This window comes from Perognathus longimembris, chromosome 25 (genome assembly GCF_023159225.1).
Source record: "Perognathus longimembris pacificus isolate PPM17 chromosome 25, ASM2315922v1, whole genome shotgun sequence".
Taxonomy (NCBI): domain Eukaryota; kingdom Metazoa; phylum Chordata; class Mammalia; order Rodentia; family Heteromyidae; genus Perognathus; species Perognathus longimembris.
The window spans coordinates 11,369,644-11,385,466 of NC_063185.1; the positions used below are offsets into that span (position 1 = coordinate 11,369,644).

The following is a 15,823-nucleotide window of genomic DNA, read 5'->3' on the forward strand; positions in this document are numbered from 1 at the left end:
GAGTTTTCCAGGTATTGGTATGAAAATAAGGAGCTTGGCTTTGGTTCCGGCACTGCCAGGAAATAGCTTTGTGACCTTGAGCAAATGGCATCAACTTTCATATGTATATCAGCGCTTTGCATGGATGAAGCATGAGTGACTTGGGAGATAGCACGATGCTTTAAATCCTCAAAATCCAGGATGCTTTTTCTCATCTCTTCTCCAGAAGGTAGAGTGAGAACTTGATGGCTTTAGAACATCAGTTAAGCTGTACCATGCCCTGCCAGGTCCTGGTGGCTCATGCATTCCTGTCATCCTAGCTAGTCAGGAGGCTGTGGGTCGCAGTTCGAAGCCAGCCCTGCCAGAAATGTCCCTGTGAGCCAGAGGTGGTGGTGCTGTAGCTCAAGTGGTAGAAGTGTTAGCCTTAAATACAAAGAGTCTCAGAGACAGCACCCAGGCCCTGAGTTCAAGCCCCAGGAACAGCAAAAAAAAAAAAAAAAAAAATCTTGACTCTTTTTGTTGTTGTTTGTCTTGTGCCATTTCTGAGACTTGAACTCAAAACCTGAGCTCTACCACTGGAGCCACAGCTCCACTTCCATCTTTTGGTAGTTAAGTGGAGATAAGAGTCTCACCAACTTTTCCTACACAGGCTGGCTTTGAACTGTGATCCTCAGATCACAGCCTCCTGAGTAGCTAGGATGACAGGCGTGAGCCACCAGCACCTGGCAAAATGTTGACTCCTGGATGATGTGTAATTCTTCACAGCTCCCTGTGTAGCTGTTGCAGAGCTTTTATCCCTTTCTGATTTGCTATTTGAAACAAGCTTTGGAGGAAGAAATTCAGTGATTGACTTTTAAAGATTTTTACCTTAAAAAAATGGCTCAGTAGGTCCTCAGTGGTAGGCTCTAGGCTTTCCCCTCTGGTGAGACGTCATGTGTTCTAGTCTGTGGCCACTTGTATGGGGGAAATCCGCAGTTCTGAAGGGGACTATTGAGGGAGGAGGACTTCCTTCGTTCCCTTGTGGGAGGTTCCTTAGGCTATTACAATGGCCAAAGCAGACACAACAGATACAGTGGGAGACTTCCTCTTGAACTGACCTCTGACCTCTCCACTGAGCTGGGAGATCCTGCCCAATCCCCAGGGGGTACACATCATCCATGAGGGACTCCAGATAGGAAATACAGTCTGATCGATGTAGTTTCAATTCTGAAAAGTCAAGATTTCCAAATGTTGGAAAGATTCCTACTCCAACCCTGTTTATGGGTCAGAGGGAAAGGGAATATTTGAAATCTGAACTGGTATAAATCATTCAAGGTCTCTAGTCCTGGTGGTTAGCTATTCTTTAAGAACCATCCGTCAGCTGTCCCTTTGAATTTCCTGTTGGATGCAGTGGCCACTTAACTAGGTGTGGCTAATGTCATTAAAATTCCATCAAATTAAAAATGCAATCCCTCGGTCATTGAAGCTATATTTCATGTAACTGGGTCAGCACAGATAAAGCACAGCACAGAAAAATTCTACCGGGCAGCACTGCTCTAGAGAGAGAAGTGTACAAGGCCTGAGAAATCTGTTCCTATTGAGTCTACTACACAGAGCTGGAGGGCACTGGGCAGGGACAATGTTAGTACAGACACCTGGCCCTGTTCTCAGCATGAGAACGCTGGTGCAGGCTACTGGGCCAATAGAGTTGCAAGTAGAGTGAGGAGATAAAACTTGTTCCTTTGCTGGCTAGGGTGAAAACTAAGACCATTTGACAGTTTGCTTTCTTCTAGCAATTCCATATCTAGACATTTCCCTAAGAAAACACACTGAGATAGGCAAGGAGATGTGAGTACACAAAAGGCAATGGAAAATAGCAGGAGGCTGGATAAAGTTGTAAGCACTTGCAGGGCTGAAGTGATGAGCCCTGATTGGTAGCATTTTTGCTGATTTGCATGGGAATTTTCCCACCTTGGCTGAGATGTTTATGTGGCCTCTCAAGAGCCTATGAAGGGAATGTAGCAGGCCACTGGCGAACCACCTGAACGAACTGAAAAGAGCTGATTTAAATAAACCACGTGCACAAATGAGCAGGCTGCTGGTCAGGAACTCTCAAACATGAGGGTTCATCAGTTATACCAGGTGGGCTTATTGAGACCTAGGTTCCTGCCTCCACCCCACCCCTGCCCCCAAGCTTAGAAATAACCTGTTTCTAACAAGTTCTCAGGAAATCCTGGTCCTGAGTTCCCACTCGGAGAACTACTTGCTGGTGGAGATGAATATTTGATGATATCCTTATTACCCAGAAGATCCCTCTGTGTGTGTATGTGTACACATGCATGCATGCATGTGTGCACGCCATCCATAATGATATAATTTTATATGTAGCAAGTCCTTGGAGTGGGACAAGCATTAGGGAGAGCATTTCCCATGAATTATCATTCACTCTTACCGCAATCTATGAAGAAAATGATGTTAGCATTGTCCCCCATTATACATCCAAGAAGACAGGTGGCAAGGTGGGCGCCAGTTGGCTCAGGCCTGTCCTAGCTACTCAGGAGGCTGAGATCTGAGGATTCCAAGTTTAAAGTCAGCCCAGGAAGAAAGTCCATAAGAATGTTATCTCCCATTAACTTACCTCCAAAGAACTGGAAGTGGAGCCCCATGGGACTCAAGTGGTAGAGTGCCAGCTTTTGGCAAAATAGCTCAGGGACAGTGCCCAGTCCCTGACCTCAAGCTTCTGGACTAGAACACACACACACACACACACACACACACACACACACACAAGCAGACATAGGGAGAACACCTACCTGTCTTCAGATAAACTTTGCCATGGGTCTTGCGTTCCTTTAAGCATCATCTGTACAGTGGGATCATTTCTCTGGGTGCTAGGCTGAAATAGCTGATGTACCTAAGCCCAGTGATTGACACCAACAGCAGCACAGATTGTTCTTGTTGTGGTGTTCTGGTTGTTTAGCTGAAAGCCAGCCTGGGCAGAAAGAGATTGGAGATCTTCTCTCCAATGAACAAACTCCTTCCTCCCTCAATGGAAACCTGGAAATGGAGCTGTGGCTAAAGGGGCACTGTGTTAGCCTTGACCAAAAGAAAAGCTCAGAGACACCTCCCAAGCCCTGAGATCAAGTCCTGGACTGACACAAAAAAAATACAAAATAAAATAACCACCTAGTGAGGTCCCATTCCTCCAACTTAGTTTCCAGAGAACTCCTTATCCAACAATACTGCAAGCCCCCTTTCTTCCCTTCATTTCTTCCTCCCTCCCTCCTTTTCTTGGCATGTGCCAGTCCTAAAGCTTGAATCAGGGCCTGGGCATTTTCACTCAAGGCTAGCACTCTACCACTTGAGCCATAGCTGCACTTTTGGCTTTTGGGTGGCTAATTGAAGATAAAGAGTCTCACAGACTTTCCTGCCCAGGCTAGCTTTGAACCATGATCCTTAGATCTCGGCCTTAGAGTATCTGGGATTACAGGTGCGAGCCACCAGCACTAGGCTCATTCTCTTCTCTCCCATGTGTCCCCTGCATTTTCTCCACAGCTGATCATGAGATCTCACTTTCTGTCTTTAAGTTTTTCCATAAAAACACCCTACCTGGTAACTGAACCACCCCCTACTTACCAGGCTGGACTTTGGGACCAGAGAGGAAAAGTGCTTTGTGAGCCCAGCCCTCACCCTAATTTCTTGTTCTGATTGTGGCCAGACTGGCTGCAAAGTGTCCTGTCTTTCAAAATATGCTTTCACATACCTCTGCCTCATCAGAAAGCATTTGTGAGTTCTGTGTTGGATTCTCCCCCCTCCTCCTTTCTGCCTGTGTTTGTGTGAATTTAGCCACAAGAGCCTTATTAATCATTTGGAATTGAAGGTTACCAAGAAAAATATGCCAGAGTGTGACAGGCCATTAGTATTTGTGTTGTAAGGAAACCAGTAATCATCATAATTGGTGCACACTTGGGAGCAGAGCGGGTATCTCTCCTGAATGGTTATCTTCTCCTTCCTGTACCATTAACACTGTGGGAAAACTCACTTTCCCAGCCATCATTGGTCACAGGATACAGCTTCTAGCCTTGGCAGAGGGGTGTGTGTCTAAAGGATGGACACGCCCCTTTCCTCGGAGCAGCTGAGCCGGAATGTGTGAGACATATATGAGGTAGCTGAACTGGTTCTCTACCTCTGCCCCTTGGAATTTCATACCATGTGGCTTTGATGGGGACCCAGTTGCACCTCCTAAGATGTAGGTGGTCCCAGCATCCAGGGAGGAAAGCCAGGACTGCCTTCTTCACCCCCTACACCCAAACCTAAGCCAGCATTCTTCCTTTCTCTTCTATCTTTAAATACCCAACTCTTTTTTGTTTTTTGTTTTTTTTTTGCCAGTCCTGGAGCTTGGACTCAGGGCCTGAGCACTGTCCCTGGCTTTCTTTTTGCTCAAGGCTAGCACTCAACCACTTGAGCCACAGCGCCACTTCTGGCTTTTTCTGTATATGTGGTGCTGGGAATTCGAACCCAGGGCTTCATATATATGAGGCGAGCACTCTTGCCACTAGGCCATATTCCCAGCCCTTAAATACCTAACTCTTTAAAACAGTGTGTACAGGGGCTAGGAATATGGCCTAGTGGCAAGAATGCTTGCCTCCAATACATGAAGCCCTGGGTTCAATTCCCCAGCACTACATATACAGAAAACAGCCAGAAGTGGTGCTGTGGCTCAAGTGGCAGAGTGCTAGCCTTGCACAAAAAAAAAAAAAAAAAGCCAGGGACAGTGATCAGGCCTGAGTTCAAGCCCCAGGACTGGCAAAAAAAAAAAACCATTGTGTACAGCCAGATGCCAATGCTTCATACCTGTAATCCTAGCCACTCAGGAGGCTGAGACCTGAGGATCCCAGTTCAAAGCCAGCCCAGCAGGAAAGTCTGAGAGATTCTCTATCCTTTAACTACAAAAAAAAAAAAAACCAACAACAACAAAAAACAAACAGAAGTGGTACTGTGGCTCCAAGTCATTGAGTGCTAGCTTTCAGAAAGAAAAAACAAAAACAACTCTTAAGAGGCAGGAGAGTCCAGGCCCTGAGTTCAGACCCCCGTACCAGCGCGTGCACACACACACACACACACACACACACACACACACACACACACGGCGACTTCGAAGGTTTTGAAATACTCGGTGTGAGTTCAGACCCCCGTACCAGCATACACACACACACACACACACACACACACACACACACACACACACACACACACACACCAAAAGGCGACTTCGAAGGTTTTGAAATACTCGGTGTTGAGTGGGTTGTGTTGGTTGATTTTGGAGGGGGGGTGGTGAATGGCAGTTGGAGTGGGTGCTAGCAAAGTTCTGACATATGTTCCACATTTTCTCCCTGTGAGCTGAGCAGGAAAATTCCCCCCAGGAGTCACTGTTGCCCTTTAACAAATAGAAACTGACAGACCAACACTGATGCTGAAGTAGAATTTTTCCCCCCCTCTTAATAACACCTTGAACCATAGGCATGGAAGCCAGCATCCTAAATGAAACACATGTTGCTCTCTGACACCTGACAAGCTGATATAATTTAAGAGCAGCTTTCTAAAGCCCACAATTGGAATTACCCATGGATCTGTTTCCTGGAAGAGCCCCAGCTGTGGGCAGGCTGGATGGGCAGGTCCAGGGCCCACCTTCCCTTCTGTGGCCAATTGGTGGGGAGGGCCTTTTGGCAAAGAGCAGTAATTAACTTGATCTTGGTAGCTTCTGGAATTTCTTTTTGATTCATCGTCTGATTATTAAACAGATTTATGGCCCTGCTCACCTACTAAAAAGGGGCTGAGACATTTAGATGAAATTAAAAGTGCAGACAGGGCTGCCTGTTTAGATAATACTATCTCTCTCTCTTTTTTTTTTTTTAATAGATTACTTATCATCTGCAGAATAGGGATGAGGAGTTAATTTGTGTGATGAAGTGCTGTCTACTTCTGGAAGCCAGCTGGTAGATGTGATTACTTGAGGAGGAAGCATAATTCATTTTGTTGTTGTTGCTGGTGTGGTGGTAGTGGTTGTGGGTGTGTGCGCATGCACACACACTTTACCACTAGAATCACAGCTCTACTGGCTTTTTCCCCCCTTCTTTATTGTCCAAGTGAAGTACAGAGGGGTTACAGTTTCATATGTAAGGCAAGTACGTTTCTTATCCAACTTGTTACCTCCTCCTTCATTTTTCCCCCGCTTTTTTTTTCTTTGAGTAGTTTATTGGAGATAAGAGTCTCATGGACTCTCCTGCCCAGGCTGGCTTCTAACCACGATTCTCAGATCTCAGCCTCCTGAATTGCTCCCAGCTCCTGAATGCTGGCTCCCAGCATTATAGGAATTTTTCTTTGACAAAAAGTATCAAACAGCTTGTATCAGTAATGATTTTATTTTTTTGTTGTTCTAAAGGTAGTATACAGATTTTATTTGAAGACATTTAAAGGGTACCTTGCAAAAAGAAACAGGTGTTACATAAAAGGCCATTGAGTGAGAGGAGGCTGAAACCCCCCTGCATTAGGAAACAGTTCAGCAAGATGTTGAAGTTATGTTGCCCTTTGACAAAAGACTTCAGCCCAGCGCTCTTCGTTCTGCAGTAGCCTTGATGGCTTCCAGATGCCAAGACAATAGGCTCATAGATTCCTACAGCTCTGATACACAGGCTTTCCTGACAGCTCTTACGATGATAGAAAAGATAACTAAAATAGGCTGGGTGCAGTATTTGGCAGAAGGAAATTGGCCGTTTGTGAGAAATGGGTTTTTCTACCTGATAGCTATTCCAAAGCGCTCAGATCATCAGAAAACAGTAGCAGTGACCTATCAGGGTAAGTAATGCAGGTGACCGTCCTGTTCATGCAGATAGACAGTAGGCACGTGTGTGTGATTTCTCACAAGCTTCCTATTAATAGCAGTAGCAAAAAGATGCCTCTCAGAGAGCACCTGCCTCGGTGGGGAGCAGCGGTTAGAGCCTACGTTACCCCAGGACCAGGTGTGGCCTTGGTTAACACTGTACCAGAATACAGCCTAGCCTGGGCTTTTTTCATGTTTTAAGTAGACCTATGAAGAAGTGATGAAATCACTCTTACAGGGTTATCAAGCCCAGCTCTGTGTGTGTGTGTGTGTGTGTGTGTGTGTGTGTGTGTGTGTACTCATATGTGCATATACCTGCATGCTGGTACTGGGGCTTAAACTCGGGGCCTAGGTGTTGTCCCCTAGCTTTTTTGTTCAAGGCTGCTGTTCTACCACTTGAGACACAACTCCACTTTCAGCTTTTTGGTCATTAACTGGAGCTACGGGTTTCACAGCCAGGCACTGATGGCTCACACCTGTCATCCTAGCTACGCAGGAGGCTGAGATCTGAGGATCACAGTTCAAAGCCAGCCTGGACAGGGAAGTCTGTGGGACTCTTATCTCCAATGAACCACCAGAAAACTGGAAGTGGCACCGTGGCTCAAAGTGGTAGAGTGCTAGCCTTGAGCAAAAGAGCTCAGGAACAGTGTCCAGGCCCTGGGTTCAGGCCCTCAACCAGCCCCCCCACCCCCCCAAAAAAAAGTTTCATAAACTTTCCTGCCTGGGCTGTTTTAGAACCACAGTCCTTAGATCTCAGCCTCCTAAGTAGCTAGTTTTACAAGCATGAGCTACCTGCTTCTGGCTCAGCTTTTTTTTTTTTTTTAACACACAGGATATTATAGAGAAAATTCATCCCAATGCATCACACCTTCTGTTTTAGTTTATGTGAGTAATGCTTATTATGCGTATCCCAAGACATAATGTAAAATATGTTTCTTCATGAGTGTCATGGTCAGAAGAAGGTTTAAAAAAGCCACTGCTCTCTGATATATAAAATCTTTGGGACCGATTGAACATCTTTGTAAAAGCCAGCTTCTCTCTGGATCCTTGGGGCTGGGGTTGGAGAATCTTTGAAAGGAGCCCCATCCGTCACCACAATGACATTGCTCACAAAGGCCCTCTGTGTCTTAGCAGGGTTTTTTTCCCCCCTTTGGTTTGAAATAACTGAGAACCAAAACTGGACCAAAGGGGATGCCTTTCATTGCCAATGTTCATCATTTTTTCCCAAGTGAATTAGCAATCCCTTACATACAAATGACTAAATCTATCCAGGAAACAAATGAGCAATGGCACTTTAAAAGCCAGGAACTCCACAAAGCTGAGACATGACAAGGCCAGGAACCTATGTGTCCCTAAAGCCAGCTTAAGTCTGCTGAGGGCAGCCTGGGCCATCCTGAAGGTGAGATGAACAGATGTGGGAGTGGCCTGCTCTCTCAGATGTTCTGTGTTGTCCTGCCAGAAAGGGCGGGGGAGGGGGGCTGGCAGGGCTTGGATTTTAATATTCTTTTACATGTGTTTCTGCAAGGTTCAGAGGCTTCAGAGATTGAAACTCTGATCAACTTCATGTGGGAACTAAGTTGATTTCTCAGAGCAGTAAAGATTCCTCTACAACTAACATGGATTCGTGTCTTAAGTACTTAGTTTGCTGGCTTTGTTAATAACCTTAGACCAGCCAGCCTGTTGCTGGTGACTCACCCTTGTAATCCTAGCTACTCAGGAGACTGAGATTTGAGTATCCAGGTTCAAAGCCAGCGGGGGCAGGAACATTTGTGGTAACACTTCTATCCAATAACTACCCGAAAAGTCTAGAAGTGGGATTGTGGCTCAAGTGGTAGAGCACTAAAGCCTTGAACAAAATTAAACCATGGACCACAAATGTGCTCAATTTGTCTTTCCTCCTCTTGAAATGAAGGTAATGATCTGTGATCTGCTGCCCTCACGGGGTTGACAGCCAAGGAGAATTCCACAATGTACAGGAGCCTCTGGCTCTTTTTTTTTTTTTTTTTTTTTTGCCAATCCTGGGGCTTGATCTCAGGGCCCAAGCACTGTCCATGGCTTCTTTTTGCTCGATGCTAGCACTCTACCACTTGAGCCACAGAGCCACTTCTGGCCTTTTCTATATATTTGATGCTGAGGAATCGAACCCAGGGCTTCATGTATACGAGGCAAGCACTCTTGCCACTAGGCCATATTCCTATCCCCACCTTTTACCTTTTGTCTCTCCATTTTGATGTTTCCCTTCCCTTCCTTAGTTCTGATAAACGTGTCTACAATACCCAGGGTACTATAATCAGTTCTCTGTCTAGAGATCACCCAAACCTGATCCATGTAGATGAGACACAATCCTGCCTTGTCTCTTTTGCTGTAGATTGCTATGATGCAGGCAAGGACAGCATAGTCTGGTTCCAGGGTCTTCTTAGTGCTGTGTTCCTGCTGCAGTGTCATTGTGAGAACCAGGCCACTCCTGGGTTAGTATCCTACAGCCGCAGTGACAACACAAATCAGGGAGCTTATGACAGTAGGAATAATGCAAATAATGTAAATAATGTGGATGTGTCCACCAGGCAGATCTGATTGGTCATTCCATATCATAAACACACATCGGAATGTAAATAAATATGTAGTTACTAGGTATTAATTAAAAATAGAAATATATTGTTAATTTGTGTATGTGTGTGTTTAGAACTACGCACAGGTAGCTTTTGCCTGTAATCCTAGATACTCAGGAGGCTAAGATCTGAGAATCGAAGTTCAAAGCTAGCTTAGGTAGGAAAAGTCCATGACTTTTATCTCCTGTTAACTTGGGAAAAAACCGGAAGTGGAGCTGGGGCTCAAGTAGTAGAACAAAAAAGCTAAGGGACAGCACCCAAGTCCTGAGTTTAAGCCCCAGAATTGGCGTGTGCATACTTTCACAGTTTAGCCTGAAAAAAAAAATAAAAGGAGAAATTTCTCTTCTGACAGTTCCTAGAGCCTAGAGGTCCAAAATCACTTTCCACTCTGGCTGAAGGTCCTAGGGGAAGTGTTTCCTTGCCTATTTCTTTTTTTTTTTTTTCTTGATACTACATGATTCAGACACCTCAGTTTCTACCTTCATCATCACATAGTATTTTCTCAGCAAGACCACGTTTCTGTCTCTTTAAAAGTCTTCCAGTGGTTGGGCTGGGAATGTAACTTAGTGGTTGAGTGCTTGCCCAGTGTGTATGAAGCCCTGGGTTCGTTATCTCAGTACCACCTATCAGAAAAGGCCAGATGTGGCGCTGTGGCTCAAGTGGTAGAACACTAGCCTTGAGCCAAAAGAAAAGCTCAGGGACAGTGTCCAGGCCCTGAGTTCAAGCCCTAGGACAAGTGCACCACACACACACAAATTAGAATGAGTTCATCACCTATAGCCCACACCATGAAATCCATCAGAATGAGAGATAGCCCCTCATCCAGTTCTAATCATAGAGGTCCCCAATCAGGCCATCACGAAGTCCCTCTCTCCCCTACTCCCCCCAAATACAGATGGCTGCAGTCATTACAGATGGACCCAATTAAGGCCTTTTGATAGTGTGTGCTGAAGTCGGAGCCATTATTTAGGTGCAGTTATGCTTCTCTTGTCCTTCTTATGAAGAGATTCATTGATGCAAACCCCAGATCGTTGCTTTATTTTACTATCATCTTCTTGGATGAGGGCATTTCATAAGGTCATAGAACCGCGGCGCTCACAGGGACTTTAAATGAAGATGGTGATGGACAATTACAGGGAAAAATTACTGAGCCCTGCTCACATAGAGAACTTCCTATTTCATATCCATCATCCCTAACACCTGGGGCAGTATGAAAGCCTATAGAGAGGCCCATCTCCAGAAGAGCACACATCACTGTCACTTTGGTCTGCGTAGAGAGGAGCCAGTAGCTAAGGGTCACACGGTGGCTCTGTGACAGGGCAGGACTGTATCCCAGCCCAAGGTCCTGAATGGGAAACATGGCCCTGCTAGAGGTGGGAGCTTTCCTTTTTCTTGGCCTCACTTTCAGTTTCTGATCTGAAGAAGCTGAGTTAATCCAGGGGTTTGCAGACCTGGCCAGGCATCAGAATTCATCTGGAACTCAAGGAAAAGTAGGGACGGGATGCCAGATGCTGGCCTAAATCTACCAAAGCCCAGCTTGCCAGCATGGTGTCTTGGAAACTGTCCTGGGGAGCAGCTTGAGGTGTTTGGAAGGCATTTTTCTGGTTTAGGAAGCCATCCCAGCTCCAGCCCCTGACAGAGTCAAATACACACTGATTTGGGGGATCCATGGAGGGGAGAGGATCACCCAGGGACCATAGAGACATGACCTCAAACCTCACTTTATAGAAAGCGCTGAGACCCAGAGAGGATGAGCGATGGAGTCACGGGGCTGGGCGGGGGCGCCCAGCCTGGCTCTCCTGACGCCCAGGGCATTGGCCCCCATCTTCAAGCTGACCAGCCTTGTTTACATTGAAAGGTTACCAACTGTAGAAGAATGCCGACACTTGAGTTATTTTTTTTAAGCAACAGTTCTACACAGGGGTTTCATTGTGACATTTCCATACATGCATATAACATGGGTATAGAATCTAAATCACCTCTATTACATTCTTACCTTCCCTCCTCCCAGTTATTTTTACTTTTTTTTTTTTGGTTCATTTGTTGTTGTTTTTGTTTGTTTTTGCCAGGACTGGGCTTGTTCCTTAGCTCTTTCAATTAAGGCAGGTTCTTTGCCATTTGAGCTACAGCCCAACTTCTTCTGGTTTTTTGCTGATTAATTCATATTAGAGCCTCCCAGACTTTTCTGCCAGGGTTGGCTTTGAAATTTGATCCTCAGATGGACATTTAGGTGATTTCCAACTTTGGGCTAGTCCGAATATTGCTGCAAGAAACACAAAGGTTTTTGTGTGGGCCTATGTTTTTATTTCTCTTGAGTATATGCCTGCTAGTGGAATTGCTAGTTTATGTAGTAACTGTGTACTTAACTATTTGGGAAACTGCTAGTTATATTTTCCAGTGATCACAGCTCTTTTTCATTGCCATTGATAATGGGCAAGGGCTCTGATCTCTACATCCTTATAAACACTTGTTATTATTTGACTGACTGATTATGCCCTAACTGGCAGATACGTTAAGTAGTGTTTCACTGAAGATTTGTTTTGTTTTTGTTTTGTTTTGTTTTGGTGCTTGTACTGGGACTTTAAGGCCTGGGCCCTGCCCTTTAGCTTTTTCCATCAAGTGAGCTACCACTTGATCTAATACCTCTACTTCTAGCTTTTTGGTCGTAAATTGGAGGTAAAAGTTGTCACAAACTTTCCTGCCCGGGTTGGCTTTGAACCACGACCCTCAGATATCAGTTTCCTGCATAGCTAGGGTTATAGTCATGAACCACCAGCACCCAGGTTAATCCATTTTTTAAGTTGAAATAAAGTATAGACCTGAAAGTGAACAGTTCAGTGACATTTGGAATGTTCAAGATGTTGTTTCTCATCTCTATCTAGTTCCAAAAAGAAGTTTCATACCAGTAAGTGGTCAATTTATTCTTCTGATTCAGCCTCTTTCTGTCTCTGTGGATTTACTGTTCTGGCATTTTATGTAATGGAATTTGTTCATGTGTGGTTCCTCCTGTTTGATTTCTTTCATTGAACATTAAGTTTCATTGTAATACGTGTCCAGACTTCCTTTTACTGATGGAGAACTGTAGCACATTTGTTTATCCACTTAGCTATAATGCAACATTCATATGCAGAGCTGTTAGAATGCCTGTTTTCAGTTCTTTTTGGGTTGGTGCCAGTAGAATTGTCCAGTCATATGGTAATTTTATATTTGCCATTCTAAATTTTTTCCCCAAAAAATTCCGTCTGCCTTTTGAATGAGTTGGGTTTTTTTGTTTTTTGGCCAGTCCTGGGGCTTGGACTCAGGGCCTGAGCACTGTCCCTGGCTTCTTTTTGCTCAAGGCTAGCACTCTGCCACTTGAGCCACAGCGCCACTTCTGGCCATTTTCTGTATATGTGGTGCTGGGGAATTGAACCCAGGGCCTCATGTATACGAGGCAAGCACTCTTGCCTCTAGGCCATATCCCCAGCCCAGGTTTTTTTTTTTTTTTATTATTATTGAATTGCAATAGTTACTTGTTTGTCTTTTATTTTGAAACAGGATCTCACTGTGTAGGCCAAGGTAGCCTGGAACTTGTAGTCCTTCTGCCTCAGCCACAAGAGTGCTGGGATTACAGGCATATATCACTATGCCCAGTTTGTTGTGGTTCTTTATATATTCTGGATACTAGTCTATCCCAGTTCACAATTTTAAAATATCTTTTGTGTGTGCTATCTTTTCATTTTCCTAATAATGTCCTCTAATGGATGAAAGGGATTCATTCTGATGATGTTTGGTTTGTTTTTGCCTTGTTGGTTATGTGTTTGATGTCTTAGTTAAGAAATACTATAACCCAAGGCACAATAATGATTTTTCTAAGAGTTTTGTTTTGTTTTGTTTTGTTTCCTTCCCTGCCAATCCCGGGGCTTGAACTCTGGGCCTAGGTATTGTTCCTGAGCTATTATGCTCAAGGCTACTACTACTTGAGCCACAGCTCCACTTCTAGGGTGTGTGTGTGTGTGTGTGTGTGTGTGTGTGTGTGTTTGTAATGGAAGATAAGAGTCTCAGAACTTTGCTGCTTAGGCTAGCTTTGAACTTTGATCTTCAGCTCTCAGCCTCCTGAGTAGCTAGAGTGAGCCAATAGAGCCCAGCCAGTTTAAACTCTTACATATAGACCTATTTTAAGTTAATTGTGTGTGAGTTGAAGAAGTAGAACCAGCATCGTTTGTTGAAAAGACTATTCTTTCTCCAGTCCCAGTCCATTGAATGGGTTTAAGGAAATGAGCTGATCAGAAAGCTAAGTGCATATTTGGGGTTTTCATTTTTGTTCCACTGATTTGGATGTGCCCATATTACAGTCTTAATTGCTGTAGCTTTACAATAAGCACAGTCAGCCGAGAAATCAAGGGGAAATAGGTAAATGAATGAAAAGAGGAAGGGGAGAATGTAGTCATGAATCCAGTGTACATCCTACAAAAGGATGAAGTGAGGAGGGGAGGGATGGGTGAGAATGTTGAAAGGGGTGACACTGATCAAGATAGATTGTAATTCATACACTGCTTTGTTAAATGGCAACACCTTTGTACAACTACTTAAAGATAATAAAAAGAAAAAAGTTGTTTAAAAAAAATCAAGAAATGTTGACTCTTCCAACTATTCCTTTCCCAAAGATTGGTGTGAATCTTTGCACAGTGTTCTGTAATTGTAGAATAGATAATTTTAGCACTTTTGCTAAAATGTAAGTGATATTTTTCTATCATTCTTAATTGCATTTTCTAATTGTTCATTATCTTCTGGCATATGCAAATTCAACTGAGTTTTCAATTTTGACCTCAATTCTGAAGTCTTGCCAAGTCACACCACTTGTTCTAGTTTCCTTGAAAATTTATAGGATTCTCTATGTCAACATTATGTCATTTACAGCTAAGAAAACTGTTACTTTTTTTAGTCAATTCAGCTGTTAATTTCTTCTTTTACTAATTGAACTTCCTCAGAGTCCTAATATAATGAATAAAAGTTGTAAGTGTGTACAGCTTTCTCTTGATTGTGGGAAGAAAACACTGATTTATCATTAGATGTGACATAAACTGTAGAGTTTTCTTAGAATCTGGTGGGCCCGTACCTGTAATCCTAGCTACTCAGGAGGCTGAGATCTAAGGATCACAGTGTGAAGCCAGCCCAGTCACATAAGTCAATGGGATGCCTAACCACCAAAAAGTCAGAAGTTGAGGTGTTGTTCAAGTGGTAGAGCACCAGCCTTAAGTAAAAACACTAAGCAAGAGCCCTAGGCTGTGAGTTTAAGCCCCCAGTACTGGCACTAAAAATAAAGTAAAAATAAAGACAACTCAAGAGAACCCAGCATTAAGGCTGCAATGTTCAATAGAAAAAGCTATTTATTCAAAAAACTTTACATGCATGGGGCCAAGAAAAGGAAAATGCTATGATGTGAATCAGAACATGTGGGAGTCCCTGTTTGGGGTTCAAGGGGAGTTGGGGAGCCAAAATGGCATGAGAACAACATCTCTTACTCATTTTACACATTGCCTGCTGCTCTAGCAGATCCCCACCACTACCACCATCATATTTTACCAAAGCCAACTCACTTAGCCCTGACAAAAAAGAATGGCTTCATTTTTCAGTCCCAGGACTTTATTTGGACCTGCTCAGGTCACATGACCATCCCTAAACCAATCATGGTGGCCAAAGGAATGGAACATTCTGATTGGCTATGCCTGAGCCTACAGAGATCTAGGGCTGAGGTTAAGCCCTACTGAAACTGGGTGGACTTGAGAAGAGTAAGATCAGATTCCTAAGAAAAATCCAGAAGGCTGAGAATGTGGCTGGGTGGTAGAGTACTTGCCCAGCACACACAATGCACTGGGTTCAATGCCTTGGTGCCACATAAATAGAAAAAGCCCAGGCCCAGAGCTCAAGCCCCAGCACTGGAGAGAGAGGGGAGGGCTGGGGAGAGAGAGTCCAGAAATTGAAGGAAGATCTTAGTTTTTCAACATTGGCACATCTGACCTTTTTGGTTATCTGTATAACTTGAACTCAAGGTCTGGGCCTTTCCCTTAGCTGTGTTGTATGGGGTTTTTTGTTTGTTTTTGGCACAAGGCTAGTGCCCTACCACTTGAGCCATAGCTCCATTTCTGGCATTTTAGTGATTAATTGGAGATAAGAGTTTCACAGATTTTCCTGCCTTGGCTGCCTTCAAACTGAGAGATCCCTGGATCTCCGCCTCCTGAGTAACTAGATTTTACAGGCATGAGCCACTGATCTTTCTAGTGGTCTAGCCACTAGATCTCTTTGAGCCTCAGTTTCTCCATTTGTAGCATGCAGGTGATGGTCACTGTCGCTTTTGACTATCAGAAGGGCAATGTAGCAGAAAGCTGTGTCTAAA

General features: G+C 44.2%; 1 protein-coding gene across 1 annotated transcript in view; it reads left to right on the forward strand.

Moving 5' to 3' along the window:
* Galnt10 (polypeptide N-acetylgalactosaminyltransferase 10) overlaps window positions 1-15,823 on the forward strand; it is a 165,582-nt gene that overhangs the window by 120,254 nt on the left and 29,505 nt on the right. The window lies entirely within an intron of this gene.